Source organism: Hippopotamus amphibius, chromosome 13 (assembly GCF_030028045.1).
Source record: "Hippopotamus amphibius kiboko isolate mHipAmp2 chromosome 13, mHipAmp2.hap2, whole genome shotgun sequence".
In the NCBI taxonomy this organism is placed as follows: Eukaryota; Metazoa; Chordata; class Mammalia; order Artiodactyla; family Hippopotamidae; genus Hippopotamus; species Hippopotamus amphibius.
In genome coordinates this window covers 87857080-87877640 of record NC_080198.1, presented here as the reverse complement: position 1 = coordinate 87877640, position 20561 = coordinate 87857080, and the positions used below count along the sequence as shown (strand labels likewise).

The following is a 20561-nucleotide window of genomic DNA, read 5'->3' as shown; positions in this document are numbered from 1 at the left end:
AAAAGCTGATTGTTATATCTTTATTTTCTCCCTCTACTGTATCTTTTAGTTGGAACTCTTAGGGGGTGGATGAAAATTGGATTCATTCTCTATATCAACTTAATGTTTTGTTTCCTATGAGCATAGTCTATTATTTAATTTCCAAGATCGCTCTTCTGGTCTGCAGTTGTTCCTTTTCAATACATACTGTTCTATGGCTACGGATATATTATTCTTTTGAGTCTCTCTGAGGATAGTTATTAGAATTCTTTTAATTTAGTAGGGGAAAAGTGTGTCATCTTCATTTCCTCTGCGGTAGGTTTATTCTTTTAATTTTTTCTTCTCCCTTGACTCTCTTTCTCTCAAACTATTTCTTCCCTCATATATCTGGTAGTTCCTGGTTGTCAGCAATATTTTAAAATAAAGCAATAAGTTGATATTCCCCGTGAAGTATATTTAAAAAAATAAAAGTTACTATTTACAAAGAATGCTTATTAAACTGATCTAGAAACTATTCTACTTTATCAAACAGTTCATCCCATATTAAAGTGCCACAAGAGCCAGTATTAAGCAAATAAGGAATGTGTGAGACAAGAAAAATTTAGAATTAATAGAGTTTTCATTAACATCTGTAAAAAAATAAACCAACTATGTAAAGGAAAATATTCCAAACTTTAAAACAGCTATAATTACATTGATAAATATGTGCACATGAAAGAACGCAAACCCCTGCCCTCTTAAAAACAAAGAAAAACTTTCCTTGAAATTGATTAACAAATAAAACATAAGAACCTAGTTTTCTGAGGTCATTTGCTGAGTCAGCTTTAAAGTAGTAATCTCTCTTGTCCTTGTTCTTCTCTGTATCTCTGTTTCTGTCTCTGTCTAGGTTTCTCTCTCTCTCTCACACACACTTCACAAAATCTTAAAAGCTGATGCCATGTTCAGCTGTGACACTAGAGGACCTCAGTTGCACACTATTTCAATACAGGTATCTTTCTCACGAAATTAAAACCAAATCTTTAAAGTGATTTTTTCATTAGATCAGTTCTGAAACAGCTAAAAACAGAAGACCGCATCCTCTACTTTCCCTACCTGCTTTTGTTATATGATTGTAAGATATAATTGGAAAACACTTGCACCTCAAAAAGCACATTTATGCTATTATCAAGCTGATGAGCATTTACATTGAAAACATTTTTAAAAATATGAACATATAAAGCTGAAGCTCATGACACATCTTTTCTTAATTACTTGAGATTATATATGAATTATAGTTAATGAACTCAGTATTCTTCAATTTAAATCAGACAGGAAATCAGATTTGCTTTTCTGCCCATTTGTGCTCTTGGGATTTAATTTTTTAATTTATTTTAAAATATAGGTATAAAGGAGGAGAAAAATCTAATGCTATTTTTTTATAATAGGAAGAAGAAATTAGTATTTGTGGAATTTTGTATACTTATTTGCTTTTAACTGCTTGGTACTACGTTTTTAGGCCTCTGCATTTTTAGGCTCCATGGAAGAAAAATTGATCTCCACAATCAAAAAGCCTACAGTATAGCTGAAAAGACAGATTTATAAACTGACAATTGTAATACAGTTGAATTCAACAGAATTTTGATAAATTATAATTCAATAAGTTAGGAGATGATAATTAATCATCCTTTCTTCTGTCTTGAGGGTAAAAGAAAACATGAAATTTTATTTATTACATTGGTGAGAACAAAGCAGACCTACAAAAATCATAAATCTTGGGAGAGTAATAAGATTAAAATCTAAAAGAGAAAAAAACATGACTACCACCACAACCACCACCAAGAACAAATGTTGATAATTTCCAGGCATGAATCAACTTGGTTGTATTTGGATTTTAAATATGGCTTAATGAATTTCAAATCTATTAAGTTAGTACAATACCAAGTATGCTTTGTTTATCCCTTTCCAGATAAATACTTCAAAGGAAATTTATACAGTGTGCTTCTGATTCAGCCATCTGTAAATTATCTGCAGCTGTTTAGCTTAGTTGGTTAAAACATACTGAGGCCAAGATCATGGGTTTAATATCTATAAGGATTAGTTAGCTTCACATGTTCATAGCCACAGATTTTCATCTAATTCCAGCCAATATCCTGAAATACAGATAGTCTGTCATGAGACTTTGCTCAACTGCTACTTACTCAAAACATCTTGATTTTCAATTACAATCTACTATACTTCTCTGTTCCCCACTCCTGAGGACCTGCTCTCTAATCAACCTGATTAAGACCTTGAGACCTCTGTTACCTCAACCGGTCCTTTTTTTTTTTTTTTCTTTTGACATCCTTCTTTATTCTAGATTTATTCTGTCATTTCAATATTTTTTTATTTTTTGGCCAGGATCCTTAATGGCGTCTCATCTAATGGCTCTACCCCTGGCAGAATTGCAGGTCTCTGTATTCTGACAGTACATAGTTGCAGGATTTATTAATTCTATGGTAATAATTTCTGTATAGGTTTGTTTCTCTAACTGTACCTTGAAGCAGTGGTATCCTGAGTACCTTGAAGTTTATTCAACTTGGAATCCCTATGCCTATTATAATGCCTATAAGGTAGGTACTCAACAAATAGGTATCAAACAATAGGTGTTCAATAAATGTATACAATGACATCTATGATGCTGCAAGAGGGTGGAGATAAGATTAATAATAGCTCAAAAAAAGCATATTAGACTAGCAATGTATCAATGGTGTTAACTTCATTTATAAGAGAGTGTATAATTCTTCAGTAAGTCAAGAAAACATTAATTGCTTAAGTTCACATAATGGCTATCCAAAAAAGAAAGTACTGATTTGCTGAAAATACACCTCTCCTTCTAGTCTTTTATTTACTGAAAGAACGAGCCACTGTATGATGTATAATATGATAATCTTGTTAATATTTGGCTTAAACTGCGAATCAGACCAAGTTGTTAAGACAGATTCCTACAATTTTTCTAGCTTAAAAAAAAAATACCTGTTAGTGTTTGGTATTTGAATTGGGATCCCACTGAATCTGCGTATATCTAGGGGAGACTTAACATGTTTATGAATTTGAATCATTCCATCCAAAAAAAAAAAAAACAACCAGGATGTGTTTCTATTTGTTCAAGTCTACTTTAGTGTCTTTCAGAATTTTTATTATTTTTTAAAAACAATCTTATTGAGGTATAAATGACATACAAAAAACTGCACATACGTAACATATACAATTTGATGGGTTTGGACATATGCATATGCTCATGAAACCATCACTACAATCAAGGTGAGAGACATATCCATCACCTTCAAAAGTTTCCTTGTGTCCCTTTTTGTGTGTGTATGGTAAGAATAATCAATATTCAAAAATATATAAGAAAACACTGGGGAAAAAAATCAATAAGGGGGACTAATTCTGTCAGATTTAAAACATACCATAAAGATTTACTTTTACAACCCAAACGTCCATCAATAGGTAAAGAAAATATGGTATATACATACTACAGAATATTATTCAGTCTTAAAAAAAGAAAGAAAATCCTGCCATTGGTGACAACATGGAGAACATTATGCCAAGTGAAATAAGCCAGACACAAGAACAAATACTGTATGATTCCACTTATGTGAGGTATCTAAAATAGTCAAACTTATGGAAGCAGTGAATAGAACAGTAGTTCCAGGGGCGAGGGAGAGAAGAAAATGGGAGTTGTTCAATTGGTATAAAGTTTATAAAGTTATACAAGATCATTAAGTTCTAGAGATCTGTTGTATAATATTGTGCCTACAGTTAATACTGTATCGCACTCTTAAAAATTTAAGAGGGTAGATCTCATGTTAAGTGAGATCACACACAAATAAATAGGATGCAAGGAAACTTTCAGAGGTGATGGATATGTCTATTATGTACCTTGACTGTGGTGATGTTTCATGAGTGCCTGATGTTTCATGGGTGCCTGCATAAGCCCAAACTCACAAAATGTATACATTAAATACTTGCAGCTTTCTTGTGTATTAATTATACCCCAACAAAAATGTTGAAAAATACATTAAAATGAGGAGAAATTCCTATCACCCTCAAACCATCAGTATTTGCAAAGTTTCCAAGAAGAGATGTTATTCAGATTGTAAGAAATAGAGGTCAAGAAAGAGAATGAGAAGTCAGGATTGCGGAGATAGAATTGGAAGTCATTCATAGATAGGTGGTAACTAAAACCACACATGCTATTTCTTCAGATCCATAATCCATGATATTTAAGGGCCACTCCATAAGCCAAAATACCCATACAGTCAGCAAACCAAAGGAGGAAACACATTTCTGGATTCTATGAGTTCAAGATGTTCTTTCACCTTATAAAACCTAATTGTTCCCACAGAAATTTTCCTTTCAGTCTAAAACTTTCTTTACTTGGTATTAGCCTGAGGTAAAATGTTAAGAAAGAGGAAACACAGATGAAATACAGTTATTTAAGCTACTGTGTGATTTAAGAAATGGAAAGGAAAAATAAAATATTAGTGATTAATGTTCAAATAATAACACAACTGTATAACTTTGTGTTATCTTTAAACTCTCCTATAATTTCAAGGCAAAAGAACTCAACTAGTATAGAACTGTTAATGATTTAGTGATTTATAATTTCAGAATTTGGAGAGGGGGTATTTTCAGTGAAGAGTTAATGTCTCTGACACTCTTAATTTGCCTCATCACTTACTAAATTTTGACACGTTGTTAAAAAAATCACAATATTTAGCCGAGCAATTTTTTCTAAAGGAAAAAGAAAGCAAGAGGGCTTTGGAATTCAAAAAGGAAATAACTCATTTCGCTACTGACACACGTTTGAGCCAAAAAGGATACCCATCCATGCTACAGTTAAGATTTAATTTGCTTCAGATTCAGATGTTTTGGAAAGGAAGTTGCATTGATTAACTGCCTACTGAAAGATTATTTTGTAATAGGTCTTAAAAAAAAAAACCCAACCATCCATCTGTCCATAAGTTGTTCATAAGTTGTGAGACTGGGCATATTTCATAATTCAATTCTCACTATAAAAAAAACCAGTTGAAAGCTCTAAGTCTGGAATGTGACTAATTCTCAATGGGATACAATAAATTGGGAAATTAACTTTCCAACTTGGATACTAGATAACTTTCCTTTCTCAGTGGAAAATTAATTTGATAAGATCAAAATACATATGGAAAGCATAGTCTGGTGGTTTGAGGTTCGGACATAAAGCCAGGAGACTTTGTCATTGATTTGCTATGCTTGGAAAGTGTTCCAACTTTATCCTGCCTCAGTTTGCAAATTTATAAAGTGGGAAATATAACACCAAACAGGGGCTAAACGAAGATCAATGAGCTATTATTGGCCCTACGCAGAATGCTATCTTAAAAGCAAAACAAAACAAACAAAAAGTCCAAGTCCCCCTCAAAAACAACTAGGGTCTTTATAATAAATTATATAATACCATTTTGTTACAACATATCTGCATATATATATTTCTACAAATTAACAAAGATTATAAACTGGGCTCTTCAACTATTTCCATGACACAACAAAATCTGAAGAATGATTTTCTAATTTCTCTGTGAGAATAAAAACACCATTTGATAAGCAGAATTGGAGGATCCCAGGGTAAGCTGGAAATATTTCTGCCTCATCAATATTTTCTTTTCCCTAGCAGCTTTACTATCCTGGCACAGAAAACTCTAAAACCATTTTTTTCTTTTCACCAGAGTTACTGATACCAGCAGTGCAAATGCACTGGGTAGTAAGTTCCACTTGCTAAGCCCTGGCAGCATTTGGGATGACATAAAGCTGTAACTTTTCTCTAAGATAGAACTTATGATAGTTCATATTTGGTTGAATCTGTACCCTAGTTCATTCCAAAGGTTTTTTTTTTAATTAAACTTAAATTTATTTACACATTACTGTGTGAACAAAGAATGAACATATTACTATGACTGCTCAGAATTTTGATTTGAGACCAATTCACTTTCTTTAAGTGGAACATTTCACATTTTTTAGGCAATCTGTCACCCTACCGCCAATCCATCACAACAGTGAACAGGAGAGGGCCTTCATTTTATGCGCTTGTTTAATAAAACATCTGCTGCAAACAAATGTTTATCAAACTGAAATGTGCAGTCCAATGCTGTGTTGGTCTGTCTTAAGCAAATTATAAGAAATATGACTGATGAAAATTTCCTGTTCTATTTATCAGAAGTTGAGGTGATACAGTAATCATATTTTAATCAAAGAATCCAAAACTAAGGCTCCTATGATCCATAGAGAAGGCAGAACAAGGCAAGATAACAATTTAATAGCCAGGGCTTTGCTCTCAAACCTAATGGGGAACTCTAGGGAGCTTTGTTTACCTATGTAGCTCCTTTTTCCTAAGTCAGATCACTTGAATGAGTCAGTTCTATTTCTCCTAACCTTCAACTAGAGTTACATGTCTTAACACTATGATGCAAGTGTAAAAGATCAGACTCATTTCAGCATACTGTTAGAAGAGAAAGAAAAAGCTTTTACTCATAGAATCCCATAATGACTCCAGAATACTGTTTAAAAATTGGAGGACAGTTATTTTTACCAAGTCACAGAAAAGTATTATATTAAAAATAGTGTTAGTTGATGTAGCCTAAATGGTGCCCCTCCCCCAAAATATGTCTACATCCTTATCACTGGAAACTGTGAACTTTATCTTATTTGGGAAAAGGGTCTTTGCATATGAGGAGATCATCATGGATTATCTAGTTGGGAACAAAATCCAATGTCAAGTGTCCTTATAAGAGAGAGACACAGAGGAGAAGGAGATGTAAAGATGGAGGCAGAGATTGACATGATGCAGCCACAAGCCAAAAGGAAGCCAAGGAATACTGACACCAGAAGCTAGAAAATCAAGGAAAGATTCTTCCCAGGAGCCTCCAAAGGGAGTAGGCCCTGCCAACACCTTGATTTCTGACTTCTGACTTTCAGAGCTGTGAGATAATAAATTTCTGTTGTTTTAAGTCACTCAGTTTGTGACATTTTGTAGCAGCAGCCATAGAAATAAGTATAGTTGGCCATAAAGATACCCATGACATCAAGGTAACTTGTTTCTCCATCATGACACAATTTTAACAGAGTAATTCTTTCTTTAAATGATCTTTCTTTACATACAAGTTATGTACAATAAAATATACTCATTTTAAATATACCATCAGAAGAGTTTTGACAAATGTATATACCAGTATAAGCACTGCTACAATCTAGAAACATTTCCATCATCTCAAAAAAGTTCTCTTATTCCCTTTCCTAGCCAATCACACATCCTACCCATGGCTCCAAGCAAACACCGAACTACTTTCTATCACTAGAGATTAAATATGTCTTTTCAAGACTTTCAAATAAATGAAATGATACAGCATTATTTTATGTCTAGCTTTTTTTTTTTACTCAGCATGATGTTCTTAAGATTTATCCATGTTGTTGCTGAATTACCAGTTCATTTCTTTGTATTAATGAGTAGTATTTCACTGAATGGATATGCCATAATGTTTACCTATTCATCTGTTGAAGTACATTTTCTCTTTCAGACTTTTAATAGCTAAGCACAGCATAGTATTTTACCAGGAACGCTGTAGACACAGTTAACATAACATTTCACAAGGAAATGAAGAACAATACAGATTCCCAGATTTTTGAGGAGTCTCACATTCTTAAAACTGTCATTATGGGAGAACAAATAAAAATTTGTGGGCATAAACTAATAAGGAAGACTATCAAAACATGAAAATTAGGATCTGCGGTTTGTCTAAGATGTACGTGGAAGAACTGTGGATGTTCCATCATTATCATGATAATTTTGAAGTACTTACCTACCTTCAAAACTGAGGTAAATGGTAGAAAAAACAAACGATTTTTTTGTGGCCTATCACAAGACCAACAACATTGACAACTGACAAAATGTCTAGCTAATGAATAAACTAACATATGAACAGAGGAAGTATAATTAGATACTAACAGTATGCTCAGGTCAAATGTATTGACCAGATTGCTTGTAGAAGAGAGCTAAAACTTTCATTGATTTAGATGACTAGAGCAGAGAAAAATCACAATCTCTCTTCTAGGTAATGTGGGAAGAGCTCATAAGTAGGAAATCTCTCATTCTTCATATGACCACCACTTTTTCATCTTAAGTCACTGTCCAAAACAGCACCAATATTCAAGACTCATCATCTTAAACAAGAGTGCCCACTCCTACCCTCTAAAACTGTTTTTGAAAGGAAAATAGGGAGAGCACTTTCATTGCTCTCTGGTGGATGTTTTTAGTACTTAGCTCTCCAAATTCATCTCCTCCACTTTTCTTCCCCAGACCCTCTGCCTCTACTTTAGTTACATGCTTACACCTCAATGTCTTTTTGCACATGCTATTTTCTCTGCCCTTCTAGTTGGTCCACTTAGGTGGTACTTACCTATCCTTTAAGATTCAACACAGCATCATTTTCTTCTTTTTATTTAAAGAACTGGCTTTTTCTTTTTTTTAATTTTAAATCAAAAAAATTTTTTAATTAAAAAATTTTTAAATTATATTTATTTTTTAATTTATTGGCTGTGTTGGGTCTTCATTGATGTGTATGGGCTTTCTCTAGTTGTGGGGGATGGGGGCTACTCTTCATTGCAGTGCGTGGGCTTCTCATTGCAGTGGCTTCTTTTGTTGCGGAGCACGTGCTCTAGGCTCTGCAGGCTTCAGTAGTTGTGGCTCAGGGGCTCTAGAGCTCAGGCTCAGCAGCTGTGGCGCACAAACTTAGTTGTTTCATGGCAATGTGGGATATTCCCAGACCAGGGATCGAACCAGTGTCCCCTACACTGGCAGGTGGATTCTTTACCACTGCATCACCAGGGAAGCCCCACAAGCATTATTTTCCTAGTAAAACTTTTCTGGATTCTCCTGGCTCTGAGGTACTCTGTCTGCCAAGATAACCTCTTATAAGTATTTATTTAAAAAAAATGCTATTTTGTAATTGTTACAACTCTGTCTACTCATTAGCTAGCAATCTCTTTAAAGGCTGGGACTTTATATTTTCATCTTCAGAACTATTAGCACCTAGCCCAGTATGGAATGATCCTTGAGTAGATTAACCATAATTTAAATCATAATTAGTCATCATAGAAAACCTGTAACTGTTGCACAGGCAATGCTTATTGATAACAATATCCAATAATCATTTAGTACATTATAGTAACTATAATAATAACACTATTACCCCTACTGCTACTAATAGGAAACACTTAGGTAACTTGTACCATATCAAGTGCTGTTATAAATAATTCACAACTGTTAGTTTGTTAATTCTCCCCACTATTCTAAAAGGTAAGAAAGTTGAAGCACAGAGGCATTCATGGAAGTGAGTAAATGGTAGAGTTGATTCAAACACAGCAGGTTGGTCTTAAAGTCCATGTCCTTAACCACTACACTATCCTGCTTCTCTGTGTTTAACAGCATGGATGGTGAAATCAAAAAAGAGAGTTTGAGCTCCAGGTAGTGATGTAGCAACTGAGGCTTAGAGCAGTACTTTATTTTTAAAATGCAGTAGACATTTGTTGTTTCCCTTCCTGGTATCCATGCCCCTTTCTTTCAATGATAACTTACAATTTTCATTTCAGATTCCACCTCTCTCCTATACTCCTCAGCTCACTTGTTCTCCCTTTAGGAGCAGAAACATGACTCAAGCCTTTGTCAATTGTTTTCTCCTGGCTGTAATAATTGTTCTGATTGAAAATCTCAGGTCTTACACAGCATCCAGTAAAAATGGCTTGCTCCTTTCTGGAAGATTGAGAGGATATGAAGTTAGAGTTATGACCATTTTGTTATCATTAGGGGAGACTCTGGAACTCTTTCAACTCATTAATTGTATGATCAGGGAAAAATTACTTAACTTCTCGGATCCCTCATAGAAGCTTTGGATTCCTCATACATCAAATGGAAGTAATATTAGTAAACTACATCATAGAGCTCCTAGAAGAAAAAAATAAGATAACCATTGTAGAGTGCTTAGGACAATGTCTGGCACAAAGAATTGCATAAAATTTTGCAGTTATGTTGTTTCTATCATCATTATTATTTTTGTCTAGTCCTTCCCCTTTGAGGTCCTGAATAATTTAGGATAAATAAATCATTTCTAATTTAAACTTTGCATTTGCATAAATAATTGAAATAGGTGGCTGAGGAGGCCAAGATAAAATAAGAACTCATGAACCCATATATATTCTTTTGTAGTATATGCAGTGTTCATTTTTCTACTCCAGCTATCTTACAAGAGAACCCATTTTGCCGTGAGTGTACCAATAGATTTTTATCATAAAGAAACCAGTTTGGTTTGCTTCTTTGTCTGACAAAGTAAAAAGACTGGGTTGTCTGGTTTCTAGTTTGATAAAAGTTCCAGGAAACAAAGAAGACCCCACAGAGCTATCAAGAAAGTCTGATAATTAATGGGTAGGACTCACTGAACTTGGAAATTTAAAGCAGCTCATTCTCTCAAAAGACTGTGCTGTTTGAACAGGATCTGTCATAAAGTCAGATTCCGGAGTACTGTTGCTCTAAGAAAGGCTGTGAGAACAGGCCTTTTAGAGGCACAGTTCACTATTTATGCTACACTGTGATTTTAATAGATATTTGATATTCTGTAAGCCTTAGATCACTCACTAATTAGGACTAATAACCTTAACGTTACCTATGAAAAGCATATAGCAAAGTGACTAGAATATAGTATGTGCTTAACAAATATTATGTCTCTTCCTTTTTTCTATCCCTTTTGTTTATGAATATGATTAAGTGTTTTAAATTTAAAAGTGCTCTACTTAAAGAATGTCCCAAAGCTCTTAAAAGTGCTGCTAACATTAACTTATTTAATTCCTTATATATATCATTCCCTCAGTATACACCAGAGGTTAGGGCTATGGAGTAATGTAGAGAAAGCTCTACATTAAAAAATGTAGAGAAAGCTCACTTAGACAGCTCCTAAAAATTTTTGCCAATTAATTACTGACATAAATTTTCAAGGCTAACATTTAAAAGAGAAACAGAAAAGTTATAACTACCATACCACTGACCATCATCTTAATCAGTATCTATTAAAGTCAGTCAGTTTCTTTTTTTTTCATATATATATATATTTTAAATAAATTTATTTATTTATTGGCTGCGTTAGGTCTTTGCTGTTGTGCATGGGCTTTCTCTAGTTGCAGAGAGCGGGGGCTACTCTTCATTGGGGTGTGTGGGCTTCTCATTGCAGTGGCTTCTCTTGTAGAGCATGGGTTCTCGGTGCAGCCTTCAGTAGCTGTGGCACATGGGCTCAATAGTTGTGGCTTGAGGGCTCTAGAGCACAAGCTCAGTAGTTGTGGTGCACCATTTAGTTGCTCTGCGGCATGTGGGAACTTCCCAGACCAGCGATTGAAGCAGTGCCCCCTGCACTGGCAGGCGGATTCTTAACAACTGCGCCACCAGGGAAGCCCAGTCAGTTTGTCAATAAATCTTTTGATTGATTTTTTTCGATATGTCATCTGCTTTTGTCACCACAGACAATATTCACTTATGTGCCAAATTATACAACATAAATATCTCAAGGCATTTTAACATTCCTCCAAAAGCCTTTAAGGAAATATTATTGTAAGATTAAGAATAAGCAAAAATGGCCCAATCTGTCAGGGCAAAAATCTGTTTTGAGAGGAAACAGGCAGAGTGTCAGGGATAGTCCTTCCCTTCTTAGCTTGAACAGCTTTTAGGTGAACTAGATATATGCCTGCTGACATTGTAGAGAGAGGTCCTTTTACATACTGATGACATGACCCTCCATCCAGAAATAGCTTCAAGAAATTTTAGGCAATTATTGTTTGAAAGAACTTCTAACCTTTAATTATGCCAAAACTGAAATAGTTATGGAGAGTATAGTGACATCCAGATGAATAATTTTAAAGAACACCTTTTGGCAAGTTAACTCTTCTAGGTATCCGGGGGATAGTTTTGCTATTTTGACAAGTGCACCCTTGCAGACTTGCTCAAATTTTAAAATTTTATGGGGGACACATTTGGCTTACTCTATGATAGAGAAGGACATTTGACAACTTACACTCTCAATTCTGTTTTCAAACAAAGATAATTTCTCTCATGTTTTATTTTGCTGTCCACTGGGGATCAAATCAGGTATGTGTTCAAGAAATTGCTCAGATCCAACCTTGCTCTTTGAGAAAAGTTCTAACCCTGCTACCAATTATGACTGAAACCCATATCCACACAGAGATAGGATCACCCTCCATTCAGTCAAAAATATTTGTCTTTTATTAAAACATTAAAGAAGTGTTTATTATCCTCAAAAACATTGATATCTCAGTTTTCCAACTATCTCACTTCAGATGATCACTAGACAGAAATTGTCAAGTCACCTTTGCTGTAGCACAAACGCCCAGCTTGGTGATTTCTGGCACCGTCTACCTAAAATAGTTTCATATCTAAGTTCTAGGGACTAGGTGGTGAATCTGCTCCAGACCTTAATATTATTCAAAGACTACATTAAATAATCACATTCTACCTCATTGGATTACTTGATCTTCCAAGAGGAAGATTTACTCTACTACACTTAAGAAAAAAGTTAGATGCTAAACAGTTTGGGTGATTTACCGCTAAGTGAGCAACATACTCTAACACCTTATTGCTCATATTTTTATATTAGCCTTGTTTCCTGTGACCTTACTAAACTCACTTATTAATTCAAAGAGTAGTTTTTTAGATTTCTTAGGATTTTCCACATAAACAACCGTATCATCATTAAATAGAAATATATTTCCAACTATTCCTCCCCTTTTCATCCTTCCTCCTCTTCCTTCTTCTTACAATTTATATGCCTAAGGTTTATTTTTCTTTACGTATTTCATGTTTGTATTTTTATATACTATATGCCTATGCTGCTTGCATTTTTACATACTAGCTGGCAAACAATTGGAAAATACAACAATTTTATCGATAATCATATCAAAACATAAGATAGGATAAATTTAACAAAAGAACAAGAACTCTACATTGTTAACTGTAAAATATTCCTATGGTAAATTACAGAAGACAAACATTTGGAGAGAAACGACATGTTCATTTTTTGGAAGACTGTATTGTATTGTTAAGATGTCAGCTGTTCCCAAATTGGTCCATAGATTCAATGCAATCTCAATCAGAATACCAACAGACATTTTTAGAAACTGAGAAGCTTATTATAAAGTTTATCTGGAAATGCAAACAACCAAGGATAGTTAAAGCAATCTTGAAACAAAAGGACAAAGTTGGGGACCTTGTATTTCCTGACTTCAAGACTTACTATAGAGTAATTAAGACAGTATGGTGCTGGCGTAAGGATAGAAAAAGAGATAAATGAAACAAAACAGAAGGCTAGAAACAGATCTACAATTACATGGTCATTTAATTTTCAATAAAAATGAGGCAGGAGACAGATAGGCCCCCAGGGCAAATGGTCTGAGTTTGCTCCCCATGGATCAATACTCTGAGATAGGAATAACAGGACAATTGGAAGAGGAGGCTGGGTCCTGCCCAGATAGAAGATAAGAGACCACATATTCCTCATTCTCGAAGTCAGGAGACCTACCCTGTATGCGCAGAAAGCCTCCTTGGAGGTCAAAAGGGGAGTGATGCCAAGTGGCCAAACCTACCCATAGGCCTCTTTGGTGGAATCCATCTTGGCTGAGAGATGAGCAGGCACACATGTGAAAATCCTGAGATATGCCAAATAATGGACTTTGAACCAGGCAAATCACAATGATTGGTCAAAGGAAACACAGAAGAAATGCCCCATAAAAATGATTCAAACTGCCATAAGGGTGCAACTCTCTCTCTGAGCCAGCCCATGTGTCTATCCACATGTATTCTGTTCTTTTTTTTTTTCTCCCTAATAAATACTTTACTTGTTTTACTACTTTCTGTCTTTGTGGGAATTCTTTTCTGCAAAGCTGTAGGGCCAGGGCTTTGTCACTGACCACTGGTCTAGTGGCTAGGATTCAGTGCTCTCACCACCAAGTCCTCACCTCAGTCACTGGCTGGGAACCCAAACCCTGCTTCAAGCTGCTTCGGGCCAAGGCCACCAGAGATCAAAAACACTAAAGCAATCCAGTGGGAAAAGAAAAATCTTTTAAATAGATAGAGCTGGAACAACTGGATATCCATGTGGCAAAAACTGAGCTTGAACACCATATACAAATATTAAACTGAGAAAGATCAAAGATCCACCATAAAATCTAAAACTATAATGCTTCTAGAAGAAAACATATGAGAATATCTTCAGGGCTTGGGAGGAGGCAAAGGTTTTTCAAAAAGCAATAATCATAAAAGGAAAAACTGGTACACTCTCATTATAAATAATAACTTCTGTTCATCAAGATACACCTTAAGAACAGGCAAGACAGACTGGTGAGATAATCAGAAAAGTGGTTGCCTCTGGGATTTGTGGGTGGGGTGAATGGCAAAGATTTACTGGGAAGAGACATTAGGAAAATTTCTAGGATGATGGTAGAGACCTAATCTTGATGTGTATTTGGGTTACAGAGATGTACACACATTTTTCAAAATCTATCAAATGATGCACAAGCTTTTGTACGTCACTGAATATAAATTTTACCTAAAAAGAAATCATAAACACATACTGAATGATACTTAATGATATACATGCTGAAAGATTTAGGGATAAAGTGCACTCACATGTGCAACTGACTTTGAAATGCATCAAAATAATAGAATGAGTTAATGAGCAGGTAGCGGGATGGACGGACATATGATAAAACAAAAGTTGACAAAAATGTTAGTTGTAGGATATAGATATATTGTATAATTCTTTCAACTTTGCTATTTTTGAAATTTTTATAATTAACTAGCCAAGAAAAGAATAAGTTAGGTGATATAAAGAATTTTCAGATGACCAAAATCTGTAAGAATTTGTCAACATAAGACTTGCACTAAAAGAAATTCTAAAGGAGGTTTTTCAGGCTCAAGGAAAACGATACCAGATGGAAACCTAGACCAAAACAAAGGAATAAAGGGCTCAGGAAATGGTAAATACGTAGTTAAATGCAAAAGAATTTTTTTCCTCATTTCTCAAGGTCTTTAAAAAATGTTTAAAGCAAAAAAATAACAATGTATGGTCAGATTTATGATCTATATAAAGTAAATATAGATTGTAAAATGTATGACAACAATACCCAAAGGATGGGAGGATGGTAAACACTGATAGAAGTACATTGTTATAAGATCCCTATATCATATATGAATTGGCATAATATTAATTCATGGAAGACTGTGATAAATTAAGGATGTATATTGTAGTAACTACTACAGTCACTTTAAAAAAGTATAGCTAAAAATAGACAAACATAAAACAATAAAAAAAACCCTCTGAACCTCTTACAGACTGATTTCAAGTACTTATTTGTGTTCTTTTACATGTTGACACCTTATAATTTATCAACTCAGTAGCTTCTGCTTTTCAAACATTTCCCAATAGGAAACTGTACTGGTTACTTTCAATTTCATTACTATTTCATCCTTTTTTGGCCTTTCATGGGTATAGACAATACCACAGAATAAAATTTAAGGTGTTCCCTTAAAAGTCAGTGCAACTCAATTTGTGTTAAGTCTCCTGAGTTAGTTTACTAAAGTGTCCTCACTCACTGAAGGAATTAATTTGTTTAATAGGAGGCAAAACAGTGAGCAAATGAAAAAAATGCTGTGACAGTTGACTACTGAGGCTACACACAGATGATTTTTTAAAGTAGAATGTTTTCATAGGTGAAAATAATTTCCAACACAGATGGGTCCTTTCATTCTCAGATCATTCTACTATTAAAACAAAAAAAAATCTTTCAAAAGTATATAATTTCCACCTCACTAGTAAAATTAGAAATGCAGATATTTCACTTTCTTTCCAATGTGTTAAATAAGTGAATGATTCTTAAAAGTTAAAAAACCAGTACTTTTCATTTCTTTTCACAATGACCCCATCTGTTTAAATCAGACAAAGCACAAAATGTCTTCCTCTAGCAATAGCTTAACTTCTTAGACCAGATATTGCAAATTGGCTGCCCATTGGCCAAATTCAGCCCATTATTTTGTTTTGTTTGGATCATGGTGTTTTAAAACTTTTTAACTACTTGGAAATGTTTAGAAATTCAGATATTTCACCTGAGAATCCAGACTGTGAGTTCTTTTGAAAACCTGAAAGAGATGGTAACACCAGGACACAATGTAACAGGGCAACACACAAGCTGAATTCAGCTGGAGCTGAATATTAGCTGCCTCTTTTCAATGTGTTACCTGTTTTCCAGTTTAACCCAGTTTCAGTTTAGTACACTTCACTCAAATTACCTGCCTGGACTCAAATGTTTTTTGTTTGTTTTTGTTTTTTAAATAAATTTATTTATTTATTATTTTATTGGCTGTGTTGGGTCTTTGCTGTGTGCAGGCTTTCTTCTTAGTTTCAGTGAGTGGGGGCTACTCTTCATTGTGGTGTGCGGGCTCCTCATTGCTGTGGCTTCTCTTGTTGCGCAGCATGGGCTCTAGGTGCATGGGCTTCAGTAGTTGCAGCACATGGGCTCAATAGTTGTGGCTCATGGGCTCTAAAGCACAGGCTCAATAGTTGTGGCACACGGGCTTAGTTGCTCCGCAGCATGTGGGATCTTCCTGGAGCAGGGATCGAACCCATGTCCCCTGGATTGGCAGGCGGATTCTCAACCACTGCGCCACCTAGGAAGCCCTGGACTCAAATGAGTTTATAACCTCTATCACAAATATTCCCTATCCCAAATTTAGTCTTTTCTTCTTTCTCACTCTAGTCCTTACTCTGGTGCACTCACTCACGCTCTCTTTCTATCAAAATAACATGTATATGTTACTTCACTAAAAAATTCAATTGAGGATGCATTTGGCTTAAAAAAAATGTGTCTCTAATGGAGAATACAGATAGGTCAGCATTCTGTATCAACATATTTACATGGTCTCTGGCCATCCTTTTTGTACACGGACACTGACACAGCTCCTTCTCCACAATAAGACTTTTATATTAATAAACAAAGGGTTACTTTTCTCTTGACTATAATTATGGAAAATAGCATTATAGTTTATGAAAAACATTTATTAAAGTTTGATTTTTTTTCTGAAGATAACTGGCAACTTGAGTGACCCAGAAAAATTTCTTTCATCAATACAGAGGTTAAACATGCTTATAATTGTTGAAAGGATTATTCTTTAATTAACTAATCATTTATCTTTTTTTTTTTTTTCCTTTGGCTACGCAGTTCAGCTTGTGGGATCTTAGTTCCCCAACCAGGGATTGAACCCAGGCCCACAGCAGTGAAAGCACAGAGTCCTAACCACTGGGCAGCCAGGGAATTCCCTCATTTATCTTCTTAGAAATTGAGGTGTAGTTAATAATATGAAGTTTAGATACAAGTAAGGAAGGAAAACTTTGGTAATTATCTGTATAAAGAATGAAACTTTGGTAATTATCTGTATAAAGAATGTGGTAGGCAGAATTCTCCCAAGATTCCTGTCACCTGGGTTTTAATTCAATCACTAGTCTAGATACTGCTATAAAGGGACTTTGCAGATGGAATCTGGTTGCAAATCAGCTAATCTTAAAGTAAGGAGAGTGCCCCAAATTATTCAGGTGAGAGTGGGCAGAAGAGGTCAGAGATTCAAAGTATCAGAAGGATTGGGCCTGCTGCTACTAGCTTTGAAGATGAAGGAATGGGGCCACGAGCCAGGGAATGGTGGTGGCTTCTAGAAGCTAAGAATGACTCCTGGCCAACAGCCAGCAAGGAAACAGGGATCTCAGTCCTACAACTGTGTGGCACTAAATCCTACCAACAACGGGAATAAGCCTGGAAATGGATTCTCTCCTAGAGCCTCCAGGGGAAATGTAGTCCTGATGACACCTTGACTATGGCTTTGTTAGACCTGAAGCAGAAAAACCACCCAAGCGCAATAGACTTTGATTTATAGAACTATGAGATAATAGATTTGTGTTGTTTTAAGCTGCTAAATTTGTGGCAGTATGTTACAGCAACAATGGAGAGCTAATACTTTGCTGATGAATGAAAAAAAAAAGCCTTTACACAAACCCTAACTGAACAAGACCAGCAATATTAGTCTATAAAGTCACAACATTTCATGAATTACTGGAGCAGATATAAAATCTACTTTAATACCTCCTCAAAAAGGAGTCTCATCAGTCTCAAATCTTGCACATTCTCCCTAAAGTGCCTATTTTCCTGTCTGGCCCTTTGTGGGCTTCAGGGAATTATGCTCTTGGAATGCTCTGATAAGAATGTTTTGTCTGATTGAAGCCTTGAATCACTCTAGCTTGTCTAGATAGTTTGTGCAAACAATGTGATTTATGTTGAACACCTGCTTTCCTTCTGGGGGGTGGGGTCTGGAGCATCATTAACTGCAATCAGTCACAGAGGCATTATGTACCTTTTTGACCAACCCCCAATAAAACCCCTCACTTCTAGCCTCAGTCTAGCTTCTCTAATAGGCAATACTTTGCACATGTTGTCACAATTTTTTTTTTGCTGGAGAAATTAAGCACATCTTCTGCAACTCTTCTGGGAGAGAACTTTGGAAAGCTTGTGCCTGGTTTCCTCCATATTTTGCCCCATTGTTTTCTCTGTTGGATTTTGCTTTGTACCCTTTTGCTGCAATAAAGTAAGTATAATGTAACCATGAGAATAATAACATCTGAGTCCTGTGAGTGCTTCTACTGAATCACTGAAGCTGGGAGTGGTCTTGGTGACCCCTGACATATCCCAGTTCCCACCATCTCAGCCAAAATGATTGACTAATACAAAACACCGATATGACACTTGCCATAAGACTAAAAATTTTTCCCAAATTTTTACTAACCAAATTGAGGTAGGCAGAGTTCTAAGATGGCTCCCCAAATCCCGGCTTCCTGATGTACACCTGGCATAATCCCCAAGACTATGAATATGATGGATTTTACTCTCATGATCATGTTATATTCTATGGTACAGCTGACCTTATCACATGAGTCCTTGAAATTTGGATCTAGAGGTTAGAGACAGAGGAAATAAGAGAGATTGAAGGCATGAGCAAGATGTGATATAAGGGATATTCTCTATTGCTGGCTCTGGAGATGGAGAAAACCACATGGTAAGGGATGCAGATGGCTTCTAGGAGCTGACAGCAGCCCCTCATTGATAGTAATCAAAGAAACAGGGATCTAAGTCCTACAAGTGCAAGGAACTGAATTCTGCCAACAACCTGAATGAGCTCACAAGTGGATTCTTCCCAAGAGTCATCAGAAAGGAAACTGACAATGTTTCCCCTAATCATTCCATTTTTAAAGAAAGTAATAAATCTTGGAAATAAATATATTTCCAAGAAAATAATAAACAAATTGCCAAGGTACATTTATATCATACTTTTACCAAAACTCATTTGTTTGGGAAATATAATTATGACACGATTTAAAGGAAGATAATAGGGAAATAGAATTCAAACTGCATGACTAAACTAAAAACTTAATTAGTTCATTTAACAGTTAATTTATACCACATTAACTATATGCAAACTATTATGCTAACAACTTTGGAAGACAGAAAAAATAAAAAATACTGTATGTATGTTAAAAATGTACAGATAGTTAAGGGAAGGTAAACCATACCTTCTTTAATTAGATAATTGCAGGAAAACAATTATAAGCTAGAAGGGGAAAGGTACCTTACAATTAGAGAGATACACTGTAATAAAGGAATTTGGAGAAGAAAAATACAATTTTTGCTTTGGTTCAGTGATATGGTATAGAGGGAGACAGAGGTAAGTGAATTACTTGAAGAAGAAGTGTTATGTATATTGTGCTATCTACACTGGCCAAAAAAGACAGCTTGGTATTCAAGGTATATTTCAATTCTCTCGCACTCAACTTCTTCAACCACATATTGGCAACAATAAACACTACTTGAACAATTTAGACACTCTTTGGAAATAATTTAGAGTTTGAAGTCAGATCTTATGCCTATAAAATGCATTTTCTTCACACATACACCCCCCCCCCCCACAGACATGGAGAACCACAAAATGTTTTTGAGTAGGGAGTGGACTGACCTTTAACAATATTAATATAGCAACACAAAGTAGAAGTAACTGGAGTAAGGAAAGACTAAAAGCTGGAAGACCAGTTAGCAGAATGCTGCAATGCAATAGTCAAGCTCTTTGTTAGTGAAGGCCGAATTAAACAGTGTGGAGGAGAGCAGAGACAAGTGAAATATCACCAAGGTTGTATTAACAATACTTGATGGCAAAGAGGATAAAGAGTACAGGAGGGAGAAAGCAAAAGATCGCTGCAAGATTCCATGCTTGAGTGAAGAGCATCTTTTTTTTGGTATTCTTTTCCATCTTTAAAAAAAAAACAAGTAAAACTGGAAGAAAAATATACATTAATTATATAAATCTCTAAGTTACTTGACTATACTGTAGTAATTTTTAGTGCATTTTGAAACTAGGACCCTTGAAGGCAAAAAACGTATGAGAGCCTTAA

The 20561-nt window shown here is 35.3% G+C and overlaps 1 protein-coding gene across 4 annotated transcripts in view; it reads right to left on the bottom strand.

Moving 5' to 3' along the window:
* Positions 1–20561, bottom strand: part of TBCK (TBC1 domain containing kinase) — a 207560-nt gene that overhangs the window by 161256 nt on the left and 25743 nt on the right. The window contains exon 1 of one of the 4 annotated variants that reach the window (XM_057704689.1): positions 9605–9905. The exons of the other annotated variants lie outside the window; for them this stretch is intronic. The gene's annotated coding sequence lies outside the window, so the exon portion shown is untranslated. Of the gene's footprint in view, positions 1–9604; positions 9906–20561 lie in introns of those variants that run through there. 4 annotated transcript variants of the gene reach the window in all.